This window comes from Pinus tabuliformis, chromosome 5_2 (genome assembly GCF_031772625.1).
Source record: "Pinus tabuliformis cultivar Carrire ecotype Pingquan chromosome 5_2, CPIR1, whole genome shotgun sequence".
In the NCBI taxonomy this organism is placed as follows: domain Eukaryota; kingdom Viridiplantae; phylum Streptophyta; class Pinopsida; order Pinales; family Pinaceae; genus Pinus; species Pinus tabuliformis.
In genome coordinates this window covers 1,094,095,649-1,094,122,865 of record NC_142306.1, presented here as the reverse complement: position 1 = coordinate 1,094,122,865, position 27,217 = coordinate 1,094,095,649, and positions in this window count along the sequence as shown.

Below are 27,217 nucleotides of genomic sequence, written 5' to 3'. Positions count from 1 at the left end.
TTACAACCGAGAATGCACCCGTACAATTCAGTTAAAAAATGTTTATCTGCAAGTGATACAAAAAGTGTTGATGATGTTGATGTCGTCTTGGCTTGAAATGCTTGATTTTGTAGCGTCCTTAACTTGATTGCTTTGATTACATGATGTGAAATGTGCTTGCTTGGAAGATCATCTTATCAAGTTGATGATGTGACGCTTTGTGCTTGTGTACTTAAGCTTGATTACAGGAGCTTGATTAAGTGTTCTTATACTTAAGCTTGCTTATGTGCATGTAGTTGTTTAAGCATAATACAAAGAGAGTGTTTTGATAATCTGAACACAAGTCATGCACACACATTCATTACACACGGTGTACCTAAGATCCCCTTATTCAATTTCGGGCGGATCTAGGACACAAGCACCACAAAAATTATGATTTTATTAATTACTGGAGTACATCATTCTTCAATGTCACAACTTTGTCATGGAAACTTCTCAATGAGAATGTCACACTTGCAAACTTTGGAAGCAAATTGTCTTCAAAAACTGCTTGCATTGACTCAATTGCTCTCAAAGTAAAATATTACTTTGAATTACAATAATGACTTTCACTTATCACTCCAAATACAAAAATAAATTTACCTTATCACTCCACAAAAAGCATGCCCTTATTACTCCATTAACTTTATCATGATTGCAAATCTTTTAAAAAAAAATCTTTCACAACCTTATCTCTCCAAAAGCTCCATACTTTAACTAACTTATGCCCACTTAAAAGCTCAAACATATTAAAATCTATAGGAGAAATTGTAATTATGAAAATTACCAGTTTGAGTGCAGAATTTTCCACCTGCAGAGTGCAGTGGGCAACCGATTTCTCTATCCAAGATCTATGTACCAAAGAGATCTATGTATCAAAGAAGATGCCCAAGAAATCGAAATACAGCCACAAAAGTCAAAGTATAAAACCAAGGCTTATGCCACCAAATGAAACAGCATACGTTTCAATCTCTTGTGATGAAAAAAATAAACCCATGTCCAACATGCACCTGGAAGCTTTAAAGCTCAAGGCTACATGTCTATTTGCTCTGCCACTGCAACCATCATGGTACATAACAAACCCATGTTCCCACAAACATGTATTGGTGTCCATATTCAATGAATCCCATGAACCATTTAATTCAAGAAACAGATAAATGTAAAAAAACACACAGACTTGTGAATCACCCAACCCGGCTCACCTGGGCTGTAGACTTGTACATCGGTTCTCGAGACACATCACTAGTAAAAACACAAAATGGGAGCCAATATGGGCCTAAAGATGATTTTTGCGTATAGCGTTGGCTCACCAAGTTTCCACTGTGCTACGTTGGCTCACGCTGGAATTTGTCATCACACCTGGCTTCAGAAAATGTTCTTCTGGAAAATATGTGTGGGTTTCACATGGACCTCTGGACCTCTCCACGAAGACCATGCACATTACATATGTGGACCTCTCTAGAAATTCTTTTCAAGTGAGGCGAGATTTAATCTCACCAAATCCCAATACTTGCGCTCCTCTTCCGAGCTCCATGATTTGGAATTTTTCTTGCATTGCCGAGGAATTTTTCTTAGATTTCGATGGGTACGAGCTACTCAATGTCCAAACTTCTTAGATGTTGATTGGCCGTTTTAATTTTATAGGCATGGAATAAATTTTCCATGTCAATGATGCATTGTGTTTGAATGCGCGCAACACCTAACCATAACTCCGACTAATCGATTGAATTTGCAGCTAGCTCTTCCCATAACCCAAATTTATAATCAGGTTAAAGACTATTGTAGAAGAGCATTGATAGAATTTCAATCTATGGAGTTATCTATGCACTGTATAATAGGGGAATGAAGTCAAGACCAGTTTCATCCTGGATATGATGAAATTCTTAACCAAACTACCAGATCAGGCTACTATGCAAGATACCCATTATAATGATCTTTTAAAACTTAAGCAAGCTTATCTATGAATGGGATTGTGGTGGACGCCCACAGAGTTTTCGACCAAATGCCAAAACGAGATGTTTGTTCTTGGATTGTCATGATTGCAGCTTACTCATGCCATGGATTTCCTGAGGAAGCTCTGATACCACATGAAGAAAATTAAATCAACTAATACACATGAAAAAATACCAGAGACATAGAAATGGCGGAAAAGGCCTGAGCCTCACTATATTCCTCTCATAATACAATGTACAAAGAATGATAATAGTACAAATAAATACATGAGGAAGTTTGTCTCAAGATTGTACGTCTATCTTGGACACTATGGTTGAGAAAATATCTCAACAACACACTAATCTAGGAGCCTAATTAGTTGGAGAGAATCTCTCAACCAACTAAGCCTAAATTGACTCCTAACCATGAGGAACAAACTCAATCTAGAAAGGTAGGATTAAATCCTAAATTTAATGATTTTAATTAATTTAATTATTTTTTACTTAGAATAGTTTTCATCACATGAGAGTGAGGCTAACAGATAACAATATTGTTAGACTTATAACAATTGATGAGGCACATACTCCTTTGCTTGTAAATGGACATCGCCTCATACTATACGACCGTCCAGCTTTTAACAACTCCTTTATCAAACATTTCTCTGATAATTCTGGTTTTGAAATTATTAACGCAGAGAACTCTTCCTCTGCACCTCTGATCTAAAAAAAAAAAAAAACAAACAATAATATATATCTAATATAATAATAAAAAAAAAATACTACTCTATCATTTTTTTTCCTACAGGTATCTCACTAGCGTTGTTACTCCTACAGTGTTGTTACCCTGATCATGGAAATTTTGTCTAAGTACTTCACTGGTGTTGTTACTCCTCCGATGTTGTTACTCTGATCGTGGTGATTTTGTTTAAGTGCTTCATTGGCGCAGTGACTCCTCCGATGTTGTTACTCCTATGCTGTTGTTACTCCATGGCGATGGAGATTTAATCTAAGTACTCTAGTGTTATTACTCATCTAGTGTTGTTACTCCTCTGGTGTTGTAACTCCTCTAGTGTTGTTACTCCTCTGGTGTTGTAACTCCTCTGGTGCGGTTATTGCGTCGCGATTTCGTCTAAGTACTCTGATGTTGTTACTCCTCCAGTGTTGTTACTCCGTCGCGATTCCGACTAATTGTTACTCCTCGGGAATTGTTACTCCCCCGATGTTGTTACACCTTGGGTGGTGTTACTCCCTCCGATGTTGTTACTCCTCTGTTGTTGTTACTCCATCAAGGTAAGTCGCTAGGTATGTCCCCGATCGACTTTGTGGATTTGATTGATAATTCATTTGACATGACTCGATATGACCGCAGACAATCATCCCCTTAGTTGGGGGGGGCTATTATAATAAATACAAATATGCCATAATTAAAATGAAGTAATGACTTGTCATATCACTATTGAACCATGTTCCAAGTGCATACACTCCACGATCCCCACCATACCTCGCACGGTTATCCATATGCATTGGGAATTGAATAAGTATGATTGTGTTAATGGACGGTCATTTCCAATGCTGTGAAACGATTACCATAATCATCACTCATTATTACCATAATCTACCATGGATTTTTCCATATTTTACCATTATCTTTATGATTTTTCACTATCACCGCACCTCGTCACCACCACAACCCTGTCACTGAAATTTTACCTGCCAACACTCCTCCTCAATGGTCTTTTTGTTACTCCAATTGTTGCTACAGAGCAACTGCAGAATGTGTGGGCAAGTCGTTAGGCATGAACTAGAGAAAACAATGCAGGTCTGGAGAAATATAGAGGTATGGTAGGTCTTTTTAGATGCAAGATGGCATGTGTATTTTGAGAGGCTACAGGGATCTGACGAAGCCATCACAGTCGAATTTGCATTGAATTTGGATGGGAATCGTTCTAGAGTGCGTGGATTGGATATTTCTGTCACAGAGGAAGTAATTTCGACTGTCAGTGGATTATCGCAAGGAGGGTGGAAGTGGTTTTCAAGGAAATTTCATTTGCCATAGTTCCCGAAATTGTTCCTACAGGCTGGTGAAACAGCAGTCCAGAAGGGTAGGGGGTACGATCAAAAGTCTTCGTCGCACCCATGGGTCGAGATTGCATATTTTGTCATGAGGTACATTACTGGTGAAGGTCGCTTTTCTACTTTGTTTAAGTATCATTTTAAGCTTCTTTTATGCCTTCAGTTTCAACATGCACGAATTTATTCTCTAGACATGCAATATTTTCTATGGAACAGTCTTCAATTTATGGCGCAATCTACTCCTTGGTCTTGAAAAGAATTAGAAACCCTTACAAATCACGGGTTGGTCATATTATTAGTGGTGCACGCTCTATTCCGAACTTCTATGGCTTGGCCACAATTCAGTGAGCTAGCAGAGGAATAACTTGTGGCTATGATTCCTGCAAGGGAGGATGAGGAAGAATTGATGGCAGAAGAACTAGTAGCAGACGAAGCTACTCCACAAGAATCAGCGTCGCCTGTTGGCTCAATGGGAGTAAAAGTAATGAAAACATGAGAGGCCACAACCGACACTACTCCACAAGAACCAGCATTGCCTGTTGTCTCAATGGGAATGGAATCAATGGAGACATAAGAAGCCACAGTCGACATTGCTCCACAAGAACCAATGCCACCTGTTGGCCCAATGGGAGCAGAAGGAATAGAGATAGGAGAAAATGCAATCCACATTGTTACGTAGGAACCAGTGGTGACTACCACTTTGAGGTGAGAATCGCCACCCTTGGATGAAATTGCAGGTGGTGCTGACATACAAGAACCAGCATCACCCGTTCAAGAAACCGAGGAATGTGTGGACGAGGTTGCAAGTGGTGCTGACACACAAGAGCCAACATCACCCATTCACGAAATTGAGGAACCTTTGGATAATGATACAAGTGGTTCTGATACACAAAGACCAGTATTGTCTGCTTAAGCGATTATGGAACCCTTGAAAGAAACTGGGGCCGCAGTCGACACTTCTCCACAAGAACTAGTGTCGATTGTCAAGCAGGAGGACAAACTAGAAGAAGCATAGGCAGAAAAAGAGGGCATGGACCAGCCAATGAGCACAAGGGAAGGAGGACCTGAGGCATCATAAAGTGAGAGAATGGACACAAAATAAAGCATTCTTCGTTCTCCGCTTCTTGCATCCTTACCAAGAGGGGCAAGGAAGTTTCGTTCCCCTAGGCGCCTGGTGAAGGAAGAAGCCTCTCCCCCGATCTTAAAATTTGTCAGGGTGGTTAAAGGCACCATCGTTGACACTGTTACACAAGAACTAGTGTCGACTGGTGAACAAATTGCACAAATTGAGGGATTGGTGATCGACACTGTCACACAAGAACCAGTGTTGACCAAAGAACAACTTGAAGAGACCATGGCCGATATTGTCCCCATAGGGCCATTAGAGGAGGACGTTGTTGTTGACACTACCCCACAAGGACTTGCAGTGGCTATAGAGCTACCAAAGGAAGGTGTGGAGGATTCTAGGCCTGAAGGAGAAAATGATCGGGAAGCGGAGCAGTCACAAGAAAAGGGTGTCGAAGACACTACCCCACAAGGGCCTGCAGTGACTCTAGAACTACCAAGAGAAGATATGGAGATTCTGAGACCTAAAAGTGAAGACGTTGAGACCATTCCCTGGGTTGAGGAAAAAATATAGGGGATCAGGGTAAAGCAAGAGTCAGTTGTGAATTTGTCAACGCCAATCCACCAAACCCCACACCAATTACGAGGCTGGTGGAGGAGGTTTCCATCAAACAAGAATTCATTGAGAAATGTGGTGGGCTCCAGTATTGCAGCAATAATGTTGTGACTCCTGGGACTCCCTTCTTTACATTTATCAACCCTGTAGTTCGTAACAAACTTGGAAGCGACGGTGCTGTATGCACAAGTACTAGCTCTTGCCGTAGCTGTCACTTGGTTAGCTAGCACAAGTCCGCTAGGAGCTTAAGCCAACTTCTATGAGCTCTGAGAAGAATCTTTTTAACTGATGGATGAAAGCTAACTCAAAGAAGGTTGATCTACTTGCAGAAAGAACTAGAAAGCTGAAAGGAAACATAAACCCTAGCAAACCCTAATTTTACCAGCTAGCCCTACTGATGCAAGAAAGAGGATGCAAGCTACTGAAAGAGATGCCATTGACTTCTAGGAAGGTAAAATACATGTTTCTAAGCTACTTATATAGTAACACCTGAAAAAATAAATAAATAAAAATCTTTTTCTATTTTTGAATTGTCAGAATTATCAGGCATGCGATTTAACTGTTTTTTACTGTGCAGAGGTGGATTGGCGAGAGGAAATGCTTGGAGAAGGTCGGGAAGGTTCATAGAGGGCCTAAGGGGTCCCTAACACCCTTCCATAGAGTTTCACAGAGTTTGGCTATCAAGAAGCCTCATTCGTGAGCTTCTACAGGAAGTCTGCAGGGGTTCTACAGGATGTTCTGGAATTTCTACAGGATGCTCAGAAATGGGATTTTGGAGAATGGATGGAGAGAGAAAGGTGAAGGAGTGAGTATGGAGGTAGGGAAAGGGTGTGAAGAGGTGCAGGACTTGGTGGATGGAGCTGAGGAGAGATGAAGATGGTTGGATTTGTTCAAGGAGGAGAGAAGCAATGTTGCACAAAAATTAGGGTTAGGTGAGAAAATGGCAAACGTGAGGCAAGGATCCGTGTTAGGGGATGGAGTAGATGAGATTGATGGAGTATGGGTAGATAGAGAAGTGGTATGGGTGCTCTGAAAGTTGTTTCTTCGACTGAACCAACGAAGACTTGGAAAATCAAAGACCTAGTTACGTTAACCTAATCTGATCTAGCTAACAGTAAAGAGAATGAACATAAGTTTATTTGCAATGAAACCATGTATAATAACTATGCAATGAAGCAATCAAGAATCTGAACATGTAACCAACTTCTGCAAATAAAAATCGAACACTAATGGTTGCATGGCAAAGCAAAGATAGTGTTTTTGGTGACAGCAAGGTCACCTTGATCCCAGCTCCTGATCCCACTGAGGGAGAGGTGAAATCAGAGATGCTTGATGGCCTTTTTTTGAAGCTTTTCCCTGTTAATAACCTCTCAACTCAATCTGAACATCAAAAGTCTTTCTAATCATCAACAGTGACCTAGATAAACAACAAGACTTTAATCTACTTAACATAAAGTATTTTTCAAAGACATAAAAAGCAAATAACAGTACATAAGGAAGCCTTGGCACTTGGATTGGGCCCAACCCCAAGAGCTACAGGCTCCTAAAGAAAACTCAGAGCTGATGCCAAATAGAGCTGCTTTTCATTATCCAAAAATAATCATGTCACAAGAAAGTTATATAGCAGTAGCTACAAAAATGAGCTGAGACAATGAGAGCACTAGAGTGCAATACCCAACAGTTCCAAAAGTAAACTACGAGGCTGAGGCCTTCCTATTTATACACTACGAGGGGCCTAGCAGCCCTCCTTAACTCAAGGGACTCGGTTGTTCAAACTGCCAGTAAATAGTCACTCTTCCCAAAGCTGCTCGGCTGCCTTTAGGATTCGTTTTGGTGGCCTGCTGAGCTCCGAGTTGAGGGTGGAGATTTCAAGGAAGGGCCATTTAATGCAAGAGACAACCTCCCTACGAATCCTCACCCTTGCTTCCTCAAGCTTGGCTGTCACCTGGCTCATAATTTCTTGGCTTTGCTCCAAAATTTGTCCAAAAAACCTGAAATAACCACGTATTAGCCTCTTTGGTAAAGTGACCACCCTTATTCGTTCAAATAACATAAACATACTCAAAAAACATGCATAAGCTATGAAAATGGTGGATTGATCTAGGACAATTAGGCAAAATGAACCCAATAAGTTACCCAATTAGGGGCTCGTCGTCACCCCCCTGCTAAATGGGTTGCTCATCCTCTGAGCAACTAGTCCAGCTCATCATCCTTTATAGCTTTGACCGCCTCCCTCACGTCCCAGGCCTCCACGGTGATATCTTATTCCCGGTCGTGGAATCCTACTTTCCTTTCCACTTCCTCCCACTATCTGTCTTCCTCCTCTTCCTTAACTCCTTCTACAATCCCAAAAGCAGAGGAGGACTGAATTTCAATCCAATCCAATTGGCCTGCAAATTTTGCATCAACTGTTTATAGAGAGGTACCCTTGCCAAGGCCTCCCTCATCCTGGTGGGAGAGTGGTATTCTCTTATCTTCAAGCTGTGAGGTAGGGTGTTCCACCGCCTTGTGCAGGCATGCAGGCAGTTTTCCCCCAATAGTCTCTCCATGTCCTCAAAGTGGGCAATAGCTTGAGCCTGTTGCTCAATGTATTCTGGTAAATCCTGAGGGTTGTTGGCCAAGTGTTGGTGGGCGCTTATCACTGCTGAGGGGCCATCCGGCTCTGCTCTGATCATTAGTGGCTCACTGAGTTCTCTGCTCATAATACTGCGAACGTGTGCTGCTCTCTTTTCCTCGTGATTCATCCAAGAGGCCATGGCCATAAGTTGGACATCTCTTATCACAGTGTTGGGATCCCATGCATTCATGTTTGGAAGGGCTAAGTTGTGCAAATAAAACTCTAATAATTTGGCTCTGTCCTCTGATGAACTACTGCCACATAAAGCTGCAAATTGATGATAATTTTGAAATGGAGTGATGCCCCTTTGTGCCAAGGTGTTGATATGAAACTTCAACCACTAATCCTTAAGGTATAGGGCATACGATTTGGTAGGTTGCCTACACTGTAGAGCTTCCATCGACCTCCTTTTCTTGTACCTGCTGTTTCAGAGACTGTATCTCTTGGCCTGCTTGCAATTCCTTCTCCTGCAGCTATCTATTTAGTGTCTCAATTTCAGCCTACAACCCATCTCTCTTTTGCTGTTCATTAGAGGTTTCTTTGTCTGTTGTGGGCTCCTCCTATTGTTGTTGTTCTCCCAAGATGTGAGGCTTTTCTTCCTACTTCTGTCCCTGTAGTTGTAGCTATTGTTTAAGTAGTTCATTTTCTTCCTGTAGCTTGACCCGCTGGCTGCTCTCCACATGTCGTACCATAGCCAATTCCTTTCTCACCTCTTTGAGTTGTTCCTCTAGGGGACCTATATCTGCCACACCCTTGGACTTAGCGATCTTCATCCAAGTGTGGGTCCTCACTCTCTCTTCTTCTAGTGCAAGGAAAAGTGGCACTGTGAATTTTTGGGGAATGATCTTTCCGGCCTCGAAGAAGTTATAGTAGGAGCCCAAATTGGGCTGGGGGCTAGGTTCCACAATGTTCTCCACCTTTTCTTCCTCCTATGGTGATTTAGCTTCCTCTCCTTCCATTTCTTCGGTCTCCTTTAGCCTAGCCAGTGTTTCCTGTAGAACAGTATCAGCATCCTATAGAGAGGCCTTTGCGTCCAACATTTTCATTCTTTCTCTCCAAGTGGATGTCTTTGGGCTTCCCCGTTCATAGGTTATGGATGCCTTTGAGGGAGACCTCTCCTTTTGTGTAGTTGGGGTGTCTAAAATCGTGATTGGCTCTTTTGATGGTGGCTGGGGTCTGCCAGTTTTTATCCGCATGCTTCTTCTTGCCTTAAAATACAGGGAAGGCTCCCTCTTTCACTTCCCTTTTTGCTTTGGAGATGTGCTCAGGGTAGCCAACACAGCTGCTGCCTCCCTGGCTAAAATCTCAGGCGATTTTTCCTTTTGTTGCCCTATTTCCAGACTTCCTGTAGAAAGTCCTATGTTGACTGTTTTCTGGCTTCCTGTAGAAACGGTTTTCTGGCTTCTTGTAGAAACTGTTTTCTGGCTTCCTATAGAAACTGTCTTCACTTTTTTGGTCTGCTTGGATGAGGGTGCCTTCCCTTTTAATTTTGGTGTGGTTGTCTTAGTTGTGTCCTCACTTACTTGGACTTTTTCAGTCCTCTCTGCCCTGCTCTGCAATCGTTTCTCCCTTGGTGTTTGTGCCTTTGTTCCACCCACAGTTTTGGGCTCAGCAGCTTGGCCTTTCCCTCGTTTCTCTTCTTGTTCTTTCTGTGGTGGTCTGTCCTGGGTTTCCTTACCCCTGGCTTTCTCTTCTGCCTCAATGTGCTCCCTTTCTTCACTGCTGGATGAAGTGAGTTCCTCGGCTAGAATTCGAATATCATCATCCTTGGACAAGTTGTGGAAAATCTCCTAGGAGAGAGGGACAGTGTAGGTATGGAGGGCATCTTCCACTAGAAGCTTGATAAGCCCATGATGAGCTAGCTGATCCGGTGTCCCTTCCTTCAATTTTATGCCACACTCAATTAATGATTATAGGAGGAAATAGGGGATGCTTAACTTCTGTTCTGGGGCTAGATCCATCCCATGTCTGAGTTCACTTAGCAACCGGAAGTGATAACCGTAGACAATACTGAACCGCCCCTCACAGGTAATGTATTTCATGATCTGAAGACTGACCTCGCTCCAAAAAGGATGTAGGCTGGCTCTCCGGACCCCATTCTTATCTTCTGAAAATTGTTCCTCTAGTAGGAAGAATTCTTTCTTGGCTTTTTGGCCCAATGCCCTCTCCTCTTTGCTCCAGGGTATCCCTAATGGCAGATTAGTAACCCGACTAATGAGTTGTGGGGTAAGCTTTAGGGTCAACCCTCTGAAATTCACAGTGGCCAGTGTCTTTGATTTAGGCTGCAGGGACATTAAGAATTCTTCTGTTACCTCATCGTCATGACCTTGAATTCTGTCACAAAAGGTCATCCAATTGGCACGGGTGAATAGGTTCACCACCTCGGGAGTTTCACGCAATTTTCTGGAATCCGAGGGTTCCTTTCTGATAAACCCTCCTGGCATGGTGAGAGTGCTCTGTTTTGGTTTGTGCTCTGATCAGTAAGGGGAATTTTGTTTATGGTTTCCTCCCTGAATCTTCAAGGAAAGATCTCTCGGGTGTTTAAATTTTTAACCTGCACCAATTCCCTGGTTCTAAAACTTTTGCTGCCCAAAACTCGGTTGTCCGAATGTAAAAGGAAGAATCAGGTTTTCACAGATAGGGCACAAAGCTCAATTTTCACCCCCCAGCATACATATAACCATGTAAAATTCACATTCTTCATGCACAGGTTAGCCCTCACAGTGGTTTATCATTTCTAGCGGAGGAATTTCTTAACAGGAACTGTGGAGGAGAATTTGATGCAGAACCAACTGAAAAATTCCGTGTAACACACAGGAAAACTACTATTCTTGACCCACAGGCAGACTTGTCTCTAATTCTCCTACTCTAGACAGTTCAATTCACCACCTTTCGAAATATACCATGCAGGGAAGAGTGGTTTTCGATCCTCCCTCTTTCGGGACTCCAAATTTGTCGAAGAAAAATCCATTTTCTCTGCTCCGGAAGGCTATGCTGTATTTCTTGTAGAGCCTCTTCCTGTAGAATGCTTTGCCGGCTTCTGGAGGATGTCACGGTGCTTCTGAACGAGCCTGGGATGTGGGAGGATTTTGAAACAGACCAAGAAGCTCGAGCTAATAGACTACGGAGGAGGAGGACGCGTACTTTGCTAAGAATGGTTGCAAGTCTAAATGATAGCAGTTAATGTGAGTTTTTCGGCCGAGCATTTTTTAATTACGGCGCATTTCATGGTGAGGGGGTGAGGTGGCCAAGCTGATCCATTAGCCAATGTCACGGCCATCATTCCTCTGCGTGTCTCTGACTGTCGTTACCTTTCCTCTGCCATTAACCGCCGCCACCACTGCCAATCCCGCCGCTTCTCCCCGACTGGACACTTCCCACATGTTGGCTGCAAGTCTCTTTGGCAAATTCGAACATAACCGAGCTCGTTCGGATCCCACGAGGCCATTCGACTAACTGTGGGTGGTCAGTTGACTGGCCATCGAATTCGTTCAATCCGAACCATTCACAGACATGCAGTTTTCGGAATATAGTCTATGCAATTTGACGAATAAGGTTAGACACTTACCTGTGTGGCCGTGGACATGTTCTGTAGGCTTCGGGACTTGGAATGATGGCTTTGCTCGCTGCTGCTTCGTGCACAGGTGCTGGAACTCCTTCTTTCATTGGTTGATGTTGTATGCACGGCTTTGGAACTCGATCCTCTGGTTGTAAACGCTGCATGCACAGGCTCTGTCTGATTTCAGCTGTCGAGGAGGTGTTCACGTCCAAGCGGAGTTTCTTTTTTACACATCCCCTGTGTCGATTTTAGCTGCTACTGACTCCAGAGTATGTGCTCCAGATGGATCAGCTGCTACAGGATTCCTGTAGGACATCCTATAGCTGCTTCTCCTCCTGGGATGCATGCTTAAATGAGCAAGGTTGTATTCGCGGATGAAGAGTCCTGATGGAGCTTTGATAGGTAGAGTGTGTGAGCCTTTGTGTGCTTGATTTATCACTTGGGAAAAAAAAATCAATCTGAGGAAAACAGTATTTCTTGCATGACTACAGGAACACATAACCAGATGGCTGCAATGGCAGTGGAAAGAGATGAAACAGGTGATGGATGGAAGAGAGGGGTGGCTGCAGGCCTAATCAACAGACTTCAAGCTTCAAATCCCCTTCCAAAATCGAATTTGGCCTGCCCGAAGGCTCTACAGGATGTTTCCTGTAGAAATGCAGAACTTCCTATAGAAATCCCCAAAACCTCCTGTAGAAAGCCCAGAACTTCCTGTAGGAGGTTGAATCTCGACCCGAATGTGTTCAAATCCTGGGAAAAGTGAGTGGCTATGAAGGGAGTGTCTGTAAGGATGTCCTGTAGCTTGGTACAGACCCTGGCCTCGTTTTGCGTGACCTTCTTTATCTGCAATGTATTCCCTGCAACCTGCAATAATTTTCCAGAGATTAGACCTGTTTCTTTTTCTTTTTTCTTTTTTTTTGAGAGACAGCAGGGGCGCCTCCATGAGGTTTTCACCCCCACTATTTGCTCTGGGTGCCTCAAAGAGGTTTTCACCCAAGGATCTTTTTAATTCCATTTCTTTATTTTCTGAGAGACAGTTGGGGCGCCTCCATGAGGTTTTCACCCTCACTGTCTGCCCTGGGTGCCTCAAAGAGGTTTTCACCTAGGGATCTTTTTTTATTTTTTTCTTTTTTTCTTTTTTTTATGATCAAGGTGTGGGCGGAATAGAGGCAGAACCCTGCTCCACTACCAGCACTGATTTTTCCAAAGTTTCAATGATCTCCTGCCTCGAAAGGGGTTTCCTGTAGATTTTCAATCGATGCCCATTGACAAGCATGGGGATGGATTCTTCATCAATGGTCTTGATAAGGACTGAACCATTGTCATTGCATTTCTCCATTGTATATGGTCCTAATCATCTTATCCTCAACTTTCCTTTGAAATCCTTGTATCTTGAGTCATATAGCAATGCCCAATCTCCCAGCTGGAATTGCTTTTCATTAAGGTGTCGGCCATGCCATATCTTCCTCTGGAGTTGAACTACTTATGAGTGGAGGAGGGCCTGCATTCGCTATTCATCTAATCCATTCAGTTGCAGTAATCTTTCACGTTGAGCATGGCTGAGATCTAAGTCCAGCTGAGCTGCCACCCTCAATGTATTGTACTCAAAATCTATGGACAACAAAGCTTTCTTCCCATAGACCAACTCATAAGGTGTGAAACTTGTTGTAGTCTTCCAAGTGGTGTTGTAGGCCCAGGTGGCCTCAACCAGGCGATCTGCCCAATCCTTTCTGCTGCTGCTCACTACCTTAGTCAAAATCCCTTCCAATGCTCTATTAGTGACTTCCACCTACACATTTGCTTGAGGATGATATGGGGTGGAATTCCTATACTTGATCTTGTGATGAGCGAGCAAGTCTTCAATCAGGTTGGAGGTGAACTAGCTTCCTTGATCAGTGACTAACTCACTTGGGTAGCCAAACTTGTAGAAGATATTTTCCCTTAAAAACTCAGCCACCTTTTCTTCTGTTGTTGCTTTGATTGCCTTTGTTTCTGCCCACTTTATCAAATAGTCCGTGCACACAACGATGCAAGACCTTTGCTTTGAAGGAGGGTTGATAGGACCCACAAAATCCATGACCCTCTTCTCAAATGGCTCGAAGGTCACTTGAGGTTGGAGAGGCATTTCATCCCTTGGAGTCAATTTCTCCATCCTCTGACATCGGTCACACTGGCTAATGTATCTTTTGACATCTTGGTGAAGAGTAGGCCAATAGTAGCCTGCCTGTAGAATTTTGAAGGCAGTCCTTTTTGCTGCAAAGTGGCCTCCACAAGGTCCGTCATGACAGGTTAGGAGGATGTCAAAGACTTCCTCCTCCTTAACACAATGCCTCAAGATCTGATCTGGGCCAAGTGTAAACAGGTTGCCCCCGATCCAAGTGAATGGGGCTCTCTTCCTTACAATTTTTCTCTTCTCCTTTGAGGATAGATGCGAAGGGAACTGTGCTGAGACTAAGTAATTTTCTATATCAGCAAACCATGGAGAGAGTACTGAGATAGCAAATAGGTGTTCATCTAGCATTTGGTCATCCACTGTCCCTTCTTCACCTGTAGGCAAATCCAATCTAGACAAGAAGTCAGCAACAACATTTTCTTTACCTGGCTTGTCGACAATAGTCAAATCAAATTGCTGCAACAAAAGTAACCATATAATGACACGAGAATTTACATCAGGCTTATTCATTAAGTATCTAATCGCAACATGATCAGTGTGTACGAATGTTTGATAACCAGTGATGTAGTGTCTGAACTTGTTTAGGGAATGGACTACAGCTAGGAACTCTTTCTCGGTTACAGTATAGTTCATTTCTGCCTTGGACAGGTTTTTGCTGACGAAGTATATGGCATATGGTAGTTTCTCCTCAACTTGTCCTAAGGCTGCCCCTATGGCTTTGTTCGATGCATCAGTGTGGATGTGGAAAGGTAGGGCCCAGTTTGGACCTCTTAAGATCGGGGCGGACACCAACTTATCTTTCAACTCTTCTAGAGCCCCTTGACAGTCGTCAGTCCATTTGAACTCAACATCTTTCCCTAAGAGGCCAAACAATGGCAAGGCTAGCTTACTGAAATCTTTAATGAATCTTCTATAATATCCTGCTAAGCCTAGGAAACTCCGAACATCTCTCACCTTTTGAGGAGGTGGGACCTTCTGGATGATAGCAATCTTGTTAGGATCCACCTGTAATCCTTGCCGAGAAATGGTGTGACCTAGCACGGTCCCTTCAGTCATCAGGAATTCACATTTTTCGGGACTGAGGAACAGGTTCATCTCAATGCACTTGGTTAGAAATTTTCCCAGATTAGTCAATGCTTCTTGGAAGTTGGACCCATAAGGAGTAAAGTCATCCATATAGATTTCTACCGAATCATGGACCAACTCAGAAAATATGCTCAATACTGCTCTCTGGAAAGTGGCAGGAGCGTTGCATAGCCCAAAGGGAAGGACTCGATAGGCAAAGGTACCCCATGGACAAGTGAAGGTGGTTTTATCTTGGTCCTCCGGGCTTATTTGGATCTAGTTATACCCGTTGAACCCATCTAGGAAAGAGAAGAACTTCTTCCCTGCCAGTCCATCCAACACTTGATCTATGAAAGGCAAAGGGAAGTGGTCTTTCTTGGTGGCTTTGTTAAGTTCTCGGTAATCTACACAAATTCTCCACTTCCCATTCTTCTTGGGCACAAGCACTAGAGGTGAGACCCACTCACTATCGGAGATGGGGTAGATGAATCCTGCATCTAACAATTTTTGCAATTCTTCTTTGACAATGTCTTTAAGGGCTGGGTTCATTCTCCTCTGAGGCTGCCTGACTGGTTTACAATCTTATTTAATGTAAATGTGATGGGTACAGACCGAAGGGTGGACTCCTTTCATTTCCTTATAGCTCCAGGCGAAAGCATCCAGATGATTGTTCAGTAAGCTACACAGCTCCTTCTCCTGGGAGGGAGATAGGGAGGATCTGATCTTTAAGGTTCTTTCGAGGCCAAATTCCACATTCTTAACTCTAGGATAGGTTGGATCAGTCACACAGAGGTCCACTAGAGCGCTGGCTTGGGTGTCTTCCACCAACTCCTCTAAGGACAATGCACTGGGGGGTGGATTTTGAATCAAATTCTCAATCAAGTCATCCTCGGTTTGAGGCCCTCCCCTAGTGGTTTCTATTATGCACAATGGTGCAGAGTAGACCTCGTCCGCATCTCCCTCTTCCAACCAAAGTGGTAAGTCATGTTCTAGCAGAGTTTGGGCAGGAGGGTATAGGACTAGCTGCTTGGACATAGGCCCATTCTTGATGGTCATGCTTCCAGCTCGACAACTAATGTAAGCATCCGTAGTGGCTAACCACGGCCTTCCCAAAATGAGGGGGTATCCAGTGAGCTTTGCCTTTGGCTGAAGGACCAAGAAGTCTGCAGGGTACTCCGAAGAGTCAACAGAGACTAAGACATCTTCCACAATCCCTTCGGGAGTCACGGTGGATCGATCTGCTAACTGCAGGACTGTCGAGGTCTTCCTTAAGGAACTCTGAAGGTTGAGTTTAAGCATGGTGTCCCTGGTCGTCACATTAATGGCAAGCCCTAGATCAATCAAGGTATGGGGGATTATAGTGTCATTGATGTGGACATCAACTACAGGACTCCCAGGGTCCAAATACTTTGGACAGATTACTTGCCCCAACATTAGATCAGACAGTTGTCCTATGACATTGATAGTCGAGGCATCTCTCTTTCGCCTGCCTAGGTGCCTGAAACACTTCTCCTTAATCAATTTGTTGTATATTGGTACATCTTTTATGGCCTGGAGAAGTGGTATTTTCACACACAACTGTTTAAGTTCTCCCAGAAGTTTAGTCTCCTCTGGGTTTGGTTGTGTGGTTACTTTTAGTCACTCAGGAAAGGGTGGAATGGCTTTGGGTTCACTTTCGTGTTTCTCTTCCTCGTCCTTTGGGGGAGAAGGTTGGCGATCTGGAAGGGTCTTCCCAGATCGCAGGTTGATCTCCTGGATCTCCACAACATAGGTAGGGCATGTTGTCTCCCCATTGTATACCTGCTGGGCCTGTCGGTTGTTGGGGTTCGGGTTTGGTTGAGCAGGGATCTGGGGTTGTCTTGGAGGAGCAGGAGGTAATGGTTGTGGCTGAGCCGGTGGTGGAGGCAGAATGGTGGGAGGAGAGTTGTATTGGTGCCTCCACCCCGGTTGAGGTGCATTCCACTGAGGTTGTGGCTGGACATGTGAGTGAAACGAATGAGCAGTGGATTGAGTATGGTATTGAGATGGATAAGACCACGGAGGAGGTGCGGACCAGGAAGGATGAGCAGGGGGACCCCAAGAAGGTATGTGAGTAGATTGGTTGGGGCTATAATAAGCTTGGGATGTCCCTTGCATCCCCTGCTGGTAAGGTCTGGGCCCATGCGGCCTCCTTTGGTTGAGGAAGTAGAGAGGTTCAGTGGTTGCCTCAGTCCCTTGGTACATGGCTTTAAATCCAGGCAAGGTTGGGCATTGGTTTGTGGGGTGGTTTTCCTCACAAACGAAACATACCTCTACTGAGTGCAATGGACACTCGTTCTTAGGGTGCTTCCTCATACATCTAGGACAAAAAATGGCCAAAGCCCTCTCAGCTTCCTCTTTCTTTTGTTGGATTCGGAAAGTATCAAGTTGCATGGCAATGGTCTGTCTCATCTCACTTTTGAGGTCTTCCATCTGATTAGCAAACTCATGCTTGGAGAAGGTGGTACTAGCTGAAAGTGGATTCCCCCTACCTCTTTTCCGGGCTGCCCTAGAGTGGTTTCTAAACATAGTCTTTATGTCCTCATAAGGTATTTGGTAGATGTCTCCTCCAGCTAGCATGTGAAGGGTATCTAGAAGGTCTTAAGGGATTCCTCGGAGCAGAACCAACTTTAGAGATTCAGGGTCAAGTGTGCACCTGGCCCATTTATAACTGAGTTGGAACCTTTCCTTGTAGTCTTCTAAAGATTCGTCATTTCCCATGGTCATCCGGAAGATCTCTCCCTTTGCTTCCTTAGACCTACAGTAGTTCCGGTATTTTTTGTTAAAGGCTTGCTGCATCTGAGCCCAAGTGGTGATACTGTTTCCAGGTAACCCCATGAACTAGCGGAGTGCTGCATCCTTGAGGGTAGAAGGAAAGAGCTTCAACTTTTGCTCGTCCTCAGCATAGTCATAAGTTCGGCAAAGGACAGCAAACTCAAACATGAAGGTATCAGGGTCTTCAGTGGTCAATCCATGGAAATGAGGTAAGGCTGAGGGAATTATGTTTTTCATTTTCATGTCCCCATTGGTCTCTCGGATGGGGAAGGTACCTTCTATTCTCTCACCACCTTCTCTACCGTTTCTGTTTTCAACCATGGTCTCAAAAGGAATGTTTTCTTGATCTTCTTCTGTTATAGGATCTTCGTATATCTCAGGAGGTTCACCTATAGGTTCTTCTGGGTCACTGCCACCAAATAAGAGAGAAGGGTGACTCAGTGAAGTAGTGGGGGTGTTGGGTAGGAATTTTCTGGTATTATCTCTGTTCCTACGAGGCATGAAAAGATTTTTGGTTGCTTTTGCTTTTTTCTGCTTGTATCTGCAAAACTGAAACAGATGGAATTGCAACTAACTAAAATCTATCTTGTGGAAATGAAAATGCGGAATTGAAATGGAAGCAAGAACGAACTAATCTATTTTGCTGAAATCAAATTGCAGGAATGAAATGCTAGACTACACTTGCAGAATTGAAATTATATTCTACGCTTACAGAATTGAAATTGCGGAATTGAAAGGCTAATCTATGAAAGCAGGAAATGTCTAATTTACTTTTGCAGAAATGAAATTGCAGAATGGAACTAAAATAAACTACTTAGTAGAAGGTCGGAGTAGAAAAAATAGAAGAAAAGCAGCAATCACAAATACTCTGACGCTTCCCCGGCAACGGCGCCAAAAAGAGTGGTGGGCTCCAGTATTGCAGCAATAATTCTGCGACTCCTGGGACTCCCTTCTTTACTTTTATCAACCCGGTAGTTCGTAACAAACTTGGAAGCGACGGTGATGTATGCACAAGTACTAGCTCTTGTCGCAGTTGTCACTTGGTCAGCTGGCACAAGTCCGCTAGGAGCTTAAGCCAACTTCTATGAGCTCTGAGAAGAAGCTTTTTAACTGATGGACGAAAGCTAACTCAAAGAAGGCTAATCTACTTGCAGAAAGAACTGGAAAGCTGAAAGGAAACGTAAACCCTAACAAACCTTAATTTTACCAGCTAGCCCTACTGATGCAAGAAAGAGGATGCAAGCTACTGAAAGAGATGCCATTGACTTCTAGGAAGGTAAAATACATGTGTCTAAGCTACTTCTACAGTAACACCTGAAAAAATAAAAAATAAAATAAATAAAAATAAAAAATAAAAAATAAAAAATAAAAAAATAAAAATAAGAATAAAAAAATAAATAATAAATAATAAATAATAATAATAATAAAAATAAAAATAAAATAAATTAAAATAAATTAAAAAATAAAATTAAAAAATAAAAATAAATAAATAAAATAAAATAAAATAAAAAATAAAAAAATCTTTTTGTATTTTTGAATTGTCAGAATTATCATGCATGTGATTTAACTGTTTTTGACTATGCAGAGGTGGATTGGCGAGAGGAAATGCTTGGAGGAGGTCAGGAAGGTTCAGAGAGGGCCTAAGGGGTCCCTAACACCCTTCCAGAGAGTTTCACAGAGTTTGGCTATCAAGAAGCCTCATTCGTGAGCTTCTACAGGAAGTCTGCAGGGGTTCTACAGGATGTTCTAGAATTTCTACAGGATGCCTGTAATTTTCTACAGGATGCTCAGAAATGGGATTTTGGAGAATGGATGGAGAGAGAAAGGTGAAGGAGTGAGTATGGAGGTAGGGAAAGGGTGTGAAGAGGTCCAGGACTTGGTGGATGGAGCTGAGGAGAGATGAAGATGGTTGGATTTGTTCAAGGAGGAGAGAAGCAATGTTGCACAAAAATTAGGGTTAGGTGAGCAAATGGAAAACATGAGGCAAGGATCCGTGTTAGGGGATGGAGCAGATGAGATTGATGGAGTATGGGCAGATAGAGAAGTGGTATGGGTGCTCTGAAAGTTGTTTCTTCAACTGAACCAACGAAGACTTGGAAAATCAGAGACCTAGTTACGTTAACCTAATCTGATCTAGCTAACAGTAAAGAGAATGAACAGAAGTTTATTTGCAATGAAACCATGTATAATAACTATGCAATGAAGCAATCAAGAATCTGAACATGTAACCAACTTCTGCAAATAAAAATCGAACACTAATGGTTGCATGGCGAAGCAAAGATAGTGTTTTTGGTGGCAGCAAGGTCACCTTGATCCCAGCTCCTGATCCCACTGAGGGAGAGGTGAAATCAAAGGTGCTTGATGGCCTTTTTCTGAAGCTTGTCCCTGTTAATAACCTATCAACTCAATCTGAACATCAAAAGTCTTTCTAATCATCAACAGTGACCTAGATAAACAGCAAGATTTTAATCTACTTAACAGAAATTATTTTGCAAAGACATAAAAAGCAAATAACAGTACATAAAGAAGCCTTGGCACTTTGGTTGGGCCCAACCCCAAGAACTACAGGCTCCTAAAGAAAACTCAGAGCTGATGCCAAATAGAGATGCTTTTCATTATCCAAAAATAATCATGTCACAAGAAAGTTATACAGTAGTAGCTACAAAAACGAGCTGAGACAATGAGAGCACTAGAGTGCAATACCCAACAGTTCCAAAAGTAAACTACGAAGGCTGAGGCCTTCCTATTTATACACTACGAGGGGCCTAGCAGCCCTCCTTAACTCAAGGGACTCGGTTGTTCAAACTGGTAGTAAACAGTCACTCTTCCCAAAGCTGCTCGGCTGCCTTTAGGATTTGTTTTGGTGGCCTACTAAGCTCTGAGTTGAGGGTGGAGATTTTGAGGAAGGGCCATTTAATGCAAGAGACAACCTCCCTATGGATCCTCACCCTTGCTTCCTCAAGCTTGGCTGTCACCTGGCTCATAATTGCTTGGCTTTGCTCCAAAATTTGTCCAAAAAACCTGAAATAACCACGTATTAGCCTCTTTGGCAAAGTGACCACCCTTATTCATTCAAATAACATAAACATACTCAAAAAACATGCATAATCTATGAAAATAGTGGATTGTTCAAGGAAAATTAGGCAAAATGAGCCCAATAAGTTACCCAATTCGGGGCTCATCAAAATGGGTGAAAAGAAGGCATCCTCTTAAAGAGAGATACCAGTCGCAATACGATGCTTACGAAGGAAAGTTAGGAGGCATAAGAAGAATGCTACGAAACCTGACGCTGAAACCATCTCAGCAATAGTGCAAACCGAGGACAAGCCCACAACCTCCGTAGCTACATAGACTGAGTCGTTTTTGCATGTGATAGAGGCATGGCAGTTTTTACATGACTGCAGAAATTCAGAAGTGGCAAGCTATTGCAACTCACCTTCAATGGGGGACAATTCCTTTAGAAGCCCACTGGGAAGGAGTGAAGGGAGTTCGTGAGCAAGCCGTGAAAGCAGTTACCGATTAAATGGAGCAATTATAGAAAGAGAAACTGAATCAAGATAAGTAGCAAAAGAATATCAAGGAACTGGAAGGGAAGGTGCGGCTACTGAAGGCTGATAAGGAAGAAATGTTTGCTCTAGCACAGCAGGCAATGGCTTGTCGACCCCCTACCCACAACTATGCTATGTTCCTCCATGAACAATATCTATTCTTTTGTTTAGAAAGTGTTTGCCAAGAACTCAGCCATGAGATAGAAGACTCAATGCAGTTTCTATGCATACTGAGATGCCACAATATTCTGGATCATCACTTGATGTGCGAACATTATATGAATGATTACTTTTTGGGAAATGATCAATCATTTAAGCCATTTCCATACATGGGAAACATTCAATTGAGATCCTTTACCTCCTACATAGTTAATCAGGTTAAATGGAAGAAGGCCTTCGATGCGTTCGAAGAGAATCAATAAAACATGCCACTTGTCCTTCAAATGGAGAATTGTCAATTTGTGAAAATTTACAACAGACACAAAACCCTATTAGGGATCAAGGGATGGAAAGAACAAATGATGGAAACCCAGAAATTTTGCGTTGGCATATGCACAAAACAAATTTTTACTTGTCAAGAGGAGGCATAGGACAACTACCAGAAACAGTGGACGTTATCGTCATCAGCCATCAAGATACATGAACCTTTTGGGGCCCCCAATATTGCTTAGGCTCTAAACAAGGTACCTCAGTATATTGCATGCATGCGGCTTCGTGGGGTCCGATGGATGGGTTTGAGGTTTTGATTCCCCATTATCTAGCTGCCAGTTGATTAGTATACTCCAACTTACGAGATAGGCGAGGATTGGTGGAAGGAAGTCATCCAGACATATGGATATAACCTTCAGGGACAAAAATAGCTGCAAAATATGATCTCGCACAACTTCATGTTGATCATTGCAAGTCCAACCCCGATATGCGCAGGCGACACGCTGCATGAGGACATGCAGAAAGACTAGTTGGGGGGAGATGTTGGTGGCTAAATTTGCATGGTTTTACCCACCTTTTTACCTTGTTTCATGTATCCATTTTACACCATTGTTGGTCAATTTACATTCTAAACCACACAGGTATACCTATTGTCATGTCATTATGAATCATTAATCAATGAAGCATAGTTATAGGGGATTTTTTCCTAAGTGGCTTAATAATTCGATTATTCTTGCAGATTTGGAGGAAGTATGATCAAGATCGTGGTTCTACAATGGTGACCATCCAGCTGGCAGCGCTATCTCAAGATATCAACTACAATGGTGGATCAATATTTTAACTACGCATTGTTATCTTTATATTTTATTTCACTTAAGAAGCCACTATGTAATTGTAGGCAGACAACTACCATAGTTTTAGGAGCTATTAGTGTTAACAAATTTATAAGTAGAGTTACGGAGCTATGAATTTCGACAGCTAAGATCACAAGGAATTAGGTTATCTTTGAGTTTGTAACAGCGTACATATATTACCCCTTTTGATTAATGAAATTATGATCTCCTGAGTATTTTGTGACTTCTTGATCTCGCCACAGCCTTGATCAAGGAGTTGGTCCCATTCTCCTGACTAGGTGTTTTTGGATAGATATGTGCATAGGTTTATTTCAGTTAATTTATTTATCGTTGTGAATGATTGTCAGTGTGTTGCTGTGAGTCTGCTTTGTTGTTATTCTTGTTGTTGTTACAATCATTACTGTTGTTACTCTTATTTGTTGTTACAGTTATCGCTTATTGTTACACATTGTTAAGTTTATAGTTGAATGTTCAATACTAGGTAGGGAAACTGTGGCCTGCATATACTTTTCATGATAGCCTAGAAATACTCGTAGAGTCGTGGGTTGACAAATAATGTGGAATCGGGTGAATTGCATGATTCATATTTGAAAACCAACACAATGATTGGTCAGAAACAAAGTCATGGTATTCACTTTCAGAGAGAATGGGATTGACCAGAGAAGAGTTTTGATCAATCACTTGATCAAATAGTGGAGGATCAAGGGAAATATTCTGATAACCAATCGGAAGACGAGATTTAGAATTTGCAAGGTTATCCAACACTTTCGAGGCTTCATCCATACAAGGAAAAAGGTGAATAGGATGATGCACTTCACATAAATTACAAGGAAATTTAACTTTTCCCTTTTTCCCATGGGTTTTATTGTCTCTAGTTGAAGGTTTATCACCAACATGATCTCCAGAGGCTGATGAAAAAGGTTGATGTGAACCCGTGGACGACACTTCTAATACCTTCGGAATACCAGGGAATTCTCGAAGAAGGTGGTCACCCTTGCAAAGCTTGCAAGGGTATTTCACTTTCTGGGTTGATTGGAAGGTTTCTCAACATCAACTTCCTTAGTAGAAATGGTAGCTTTATTGGCCCTTTGCTTATTTTTCTTCTTCTTAATCTTCCTTTTCTTCTTCTTCTTATCCACTTGGTTACTAACTTGCAGCCTTTCACCAAACGAAGAGGAAGTAGACCGAACATGCGAAGAAGGTAAAGGGTCAACTTTAAGATCAACCGGAGGTTGATACTGCTCAAGTGGAGGAGAGCCTAGTTGAGGAGCATTCTGGACATTCGTAACCATAGGGGTCAAAAATAACGAAATTGACAAACCAATGGTAAATCTAGGAAGGGACAACGTTACCATATAGGGAGCACCAAAATTTCCAAAATAAGGAAAAGGACTAGGATTCTTGTCAGAGGGGTTTCCTTGGTTGGTAGACTCAGGACCTGTTGCCATTAGTCTCAACCTATGATCTACTAAGGGGTATTTCCACACGAAGGATATTATTATGTAATCAATTAATTTTAGAAATAAACAACAAAGAAATCAAAAATGGATAACTAGGCACAAAGGTTTACCAAGCAACTGTGAACTGTAATATACACCTTGGCGGAACCAAGGACTTAACGTACGACAACCAATCTCCCCGAATGTTGTTTTTGGTGTATCACGATATACAAGGTGATAGACTCGGTTACCTATCGATGGATAGAAACTTATAGGGGACTCCCAAAATATACGCGACAATACATGGGAGTGCAATCCATAGTAGTGTTGTCTAATGCGTAATCGTTTGATGAGAGCGTGCCCATATATGCCTATGATACACCCGAAAGTACTAGAGAACGGTCCTATACACTTACATATGTGGAACGAGATTTCACCCCTGAGATACAACGCTGACAAATAATGACAAATCCTATGTTTAACGACGCCGAAGCACGTCTCTAGCCTAGACCTATAAATGTTTGCGTTAAGTTCCAAATGCTCCTTAAGTTAATTAGGGTAAATTTTAAGTTCATCTTCAATTAAGTTTCAATTTTAAGGCTCAAAACATTGTCACCTGAACACTTATGATGAAACTATCATGAGAAAAGGATTCTTTCCATTTCGATGAAAGTTAATCTAGTAAGGGAAGAGATTCAAAAAATGATGCAACAATGAAGAATGTAGCAAACAAAGCTTTCCTAACTAGATCTTTCACTTTCACCTTCCAAATGCAATGCCAAAAAGTAGAGATGATTTTCACTTTTCCTAAGATGAACTTATATGAATTATGCTTTTATTTTTTCATTAAATGACTTAATGCAACTAATTCACCATTCAGTTTTCAATTGTTTAAAAATGTGATCTATTTCCAATAATTAATTCGAAAAAATAACTTTTCATGCAAGTGATTTAATGCATTTTTAACGAAAATTAAATTTTTCGAAATGAAAACTAATTCATTGCAAAATCGATTCCTTTAATCAATGCAAAAGAAAAATCATTGTTTAATTAACAGAACAATAAACAATTCTCAAGCACACAAGTAGTAAATAAAGATCTCAATCGATTCAAAACTTGAAAAAACTCAATCAAAATCTGATTTTTTACCACTTTAAGAAAGAGACAATCTTTTGCATTCCACAGAGAAATCAAAAGCATACAGACAGAGATTGATGCAAATAAATCATAGAAGAGGCCTCAGAGACCAGGACACACTAGAGTTTTTAGTAGAGACCCTAAAAATTCTCACATTCAAGGACCAACGCTACTTTATATAGCAAAACCCATGCTGACAGGGTCATCCACGCTACTTTTCATAGCAAAACCAATGCTGGAAACACTACTTTTCATACCAAAACTTGTGCTAGTCTTCAGTGCACGTAAACAGTAGAAGACAAGGTTTTCAACGCGACTGTATAGGGAAAATCATGCGCTGTCAGTGCAACTGTCACTGGTAAAACACGCGGTGAGAGAGGAAATTTTAGGAAAAACAAAAAAGACACAGAAAGAAACTCTAGACATGATACCCTAAGAAACCAACAATTCAAAGTACAGACTAAAAATCAATCCAAATAAAGGGTCTTTTGACGATTGGCCAAACTTAACTAGAAGGCAAAAAACAAAAGGAGGATGAAAAGGGTGTAGGCTTCCACAATGGAGTCGCCAGTTTTTTAACCAGGCAATCCCTTCTACGGATAGAAGCAATCCCTCTAGCCCAATGTGTGGGTCTAGTAACAACCGTGACAAAACAAGAAAACTTCCCTAACCTAAATTAGAATGACAAATGAGAAAGGGAGATGGCCTACCTCTCTCCTATGCACTCGACCTTTGATGATGATACTGATCCCTTAGCTCCCAAGCTCACTGCTCGCTATTCCTTGAGTCTGAATACCTACAAGAGGGATCAAAAGACAACAATAAGAGAGATCATAGCATATGGATTCCAATATAAGTTATACAATATATCAAGGAGTATTGTACTAAGCAAACCATCATAGAAAAGCTTATGGAAGTAAAACATGCTTTGTATTAGTGGTTAAATCAAAGAGGGAAGCATACGACCGGTGCCTTAATGTTGAAGGCCACCTTCAAGATGGTTCGAAGTCCAAGCCAAATGTAACAAGCTCTCCTTTCCTCTCTCACCAAAATTGTTGCATATAAGTACAATCGAGCAAAAGAATGGAAACCAGCAATGGCCAACCTAGTCTAACCAACCATTTGAGGGTATAAGGGAATCTATTTATAGGGAAGGAGAAGGAGTTAGGGATCCACAAAAGGGCGAATAAGGTCCACATATTAAGGGGAAGATCCCTAAATGTAGGATCAAGGACTCAAACTGGGATAACTCAACCATATCCTTATTCAACAATAACCAGCTAATCATTCTCGAGGCTTCTACTAAGAGAAGCTTCTGCTCCATTTTTGGAGAAACTTCCTGAAGATGATCAGCGTGGATTTTCCTATCCAAAGTCGCGCTAGTCACTAGTTAGACAAAAGGTTACCAACACAGATTTCCTACTAAAAGTAGCACTAGTAATGAAAATTAGGGTTTCCGGAATTCCTCCAATACATTAGTTATCCATCTCTTAAGGGATGTATTGAGCATATAATTCATGGTGAGTGATTTTACACAACTTTTGTCGCTTTATCACATTTATGATGGTGGTGGCACAAAGGATGACACTTTGGGTACAAAGTTGGGAATGTGAAAAAATACTATGTAACAAGCCTAAATATCAAAAAACCTAAACCTAGGAGATGAAGGGCTAAAAGGTATGGGCCTCGATGGGTTAGTGGAACGTCAACTTCCGAGGGTCGTAACTTTGGCATGCGAACTTCGTTTGGCGCGAATTATAGCACGTTAGAAAGGTATATCTGAGGACAAAATATTTCAACTACAAACATCTAATAAATCCTCACATTTTACCATCTCCCCAAAAAACATCGTTTAGGGCCTCAAAATGTCTTTGGAAGTTTAGAACCCAAAACAACCAAA